This window comes from Pteropus alecto, unplaced genomic scaffold (genome assembly GCF_000325575.1).
Source record: "Pteropus alecto unplaced genomic scaffold, ASM32557v1 scaffold21, whole genome shotgun sequence".
NCBI lineage: Eukaryota > Metazoa > Chordata > Mammalia > Chiroptera > Pteropodidae > Pteropus > Pteropus alecto.
Window position 1 is genome coordinate 16,572,244 of NW_006436282.1, and position 2,765 is coordinate 16,575,008.

Here is a 2,765-nt window from a genome sequence, read left to right on the forward strand (position 1 = left end):
GGGCATTCTATAAAAAATTAGCGTATCCTCTTCGAAAAGTTTAACGTCATGAGAGATAAAGTAGACTGAGGCAATGTTCCAGGTGCAAGGAGATTAAAGAGACATGACAGCTAAATACAACGCGTGACCCTAGATCGTATCCTGAATTGGCGGGGGCGGGGGGAGGGGGATGTTATCAAAGATGGTATTGGGATAATTGGAAAAAATGTGATTTTAAACTAGGGATTAGATCGTAGTACTACGCTGATGTAAAATTTCCTGATTTTGATAATTGCACTGTATTTCTGTTAGCAATGCCCTTGATCTTAGGAAGTACCAGCTGAAGAACATGAGAGGAAAGGAACGGTGTCCGCGATTTATGGTTCATAAAAAAACGATAACACGAAGAAAACAACAACAGGCATAGACTTGTGTGTATAAAAATATACACACGAGTCTATGTAAATTAGCATGTAAATGTGGCAAAATGTCAAAATTGGTAAATCTGGGTAAAAGGTATTTGGGAGGTGTACTATTCTTGTAACTTCTGTATGTTTGCAATTATTTCAAAATAAAATTAAAGTTAAAAAAGTTATGAAAACACATCTTACACTTCTGGAATCGGTTGCCTTGAGAGATTTCTCTCTTGGCTAACATTGAAACATTATCTTGAGCCAGGCACTAGTGACTTAGTTGAGATGAGACCAAGTTTTGCAAGATTTATTTTCATTTTGAAAAAAATGCTGGAGACAGACTGCTGAGGGGGAGAGGGGGCAACAGTCCTTAAATCAATCACCTGTAACGGGAACTCAAATTCTACATTTCCTCTTCTTTATCTCCACTTCTGGGAAATCGGTCAGAAAAAAAAAATACCAGAGGTCCATTTAAACATCCTCCCTATTATACTCACTTTCCACCGAAATCAGGCTCGACCTTGGCTGTAGAGTGAGCATGTCACCTCACAGCTTGCAGACTTCGGCCCCCCTCCAGCCTCTGCTCCCCTCTGGGCCACGGCCCCCGCCACTTTCTCTGCCTGGAGCAGCACAAGCCCCAGGCCATGCTTCACCCCCTAGAGACATCATCCCTGTCCCTCCAGAGCTGTGCTGTCCCATACACCAGCCACTGGCACAAGTGGCCCGTGAGCACCTACAATGTGCTGGTCTATAACAACATGTGCTGGATTTCAAAGGCTGCATGAAAAAAATGTAAAAGACCTTGTTGATAATCTTATATACTGATGACAAGCCCAAGTGATGTTTTAGGTATATTGAGTTAAATAATGCACAGTATCAAAATAATTTCAACCGTTTCTCTGCACTTTTTTTAACTATGGCTACCGGGAAATTTTTAATTATGCATGGGGCTCACATTATATTATGATTGTACTGGATGGTGCTGTCCAGATGGAACAGAAGAGCCCTTCCTTCATGTCCACGCCTGGCACCCCGATATGTTTCTATGACATGCTTCTTCACGGGGCCACGGCCTCCAAGTGGACTGTAAGCCCCATAAAGCCAGGTGCCTTATTCTTCATTTTATCTTCAGTTTCTAGCATCTTGTCCAGCACACCTGACAAAAGGTATCATGGATTTAATCAAGTACATTTTTTTTAATCCAGGTAAAATTCACATAATACAATGTAACCCATTTTAAAGTGAACGATTCAGTGGCATTTAATACAGTCACATGTTGTGCAGCCACCAGCCACCTCTATCTAGTTCCCAAACATTTTCATCACATCAAAATACAACCGCATAACCACTAAGCAGTCATTCATTCTCTCCTCTCTGCAGCTCCTGGCAATCATCAATCTATTTCTACGGATTTCCCTATTCTGGATATTTCACATCAATGGAATCATATGACATGTGATGCTTTGTGCCTGGTTTTCTTTCAGTTAGCATTATGTTTTTGAGGTTTACCCAACAGCGTAGCATGTATCAGCACTTCGTTTCTTTTTTTTAAAGTTCCTTCTTCTATTTATACTACTCCTTCCCACCTGGAATGCACCTTCCCCAGGCCTCCTCTTTGCATCAGCCTGAAAATACAACAGCCACTGATGCTTTGTGATTGCAGAGGTGATCAGAAAAGGATGCATTGATTTTTGTGATTCATTTTCTCCTCTTTACCTGAAAAGCTAGGAAAACTATTTCGGTGGAAGGGTATTTTCAAAACTTAGTAAATCTGAAAACGAGGGACGTTAATTACTTATTCACACGGAGAGCACCCAGAGACTGAAGAACTACACACAAAACAGAAGTCTCTGAGTCATTTATTAGTGCTTAAATCTGAAAACCGTGACTGTGATTATAACACATTAAAAAGCCCACATTAGGACAAGGAAAGCAGTCACACAGCCTTTCTCTCTCTTTGAACTGATTCCTTTATCTTTAGTTTATTCTTGCCTTTCTGCTCTGCCAAATACCAAAGGCTTTGCTTCAACAAGTCTTGGAACCTTTGAGAGGTACTTCCCATCACTGTTCTTATCATATACTCATCTTCAAAAACAGAATATTTTTGCTAAGTCACCTGCTATATAACTGCGATAGGCAAAATAATGGCCCCCTCTAAAGATGTCCACATCTTAATTCCCAGAGCCTGTCAATATGTTGTGTGGCAAGTGGGGAATTAAGGTTGCGGATGGAATTAAGGTTGCTAATCAACTGCTTTAAGAGTAGGAATGAACCTGGATTATCCAGGTGAGGCCCGTGTAATCCCCAGGATCCTTACAAGGGAGAGAGGGAGGAAGGAGCGTCAGCGTCAGAGGGGTGTGATGTGGAGGGTCG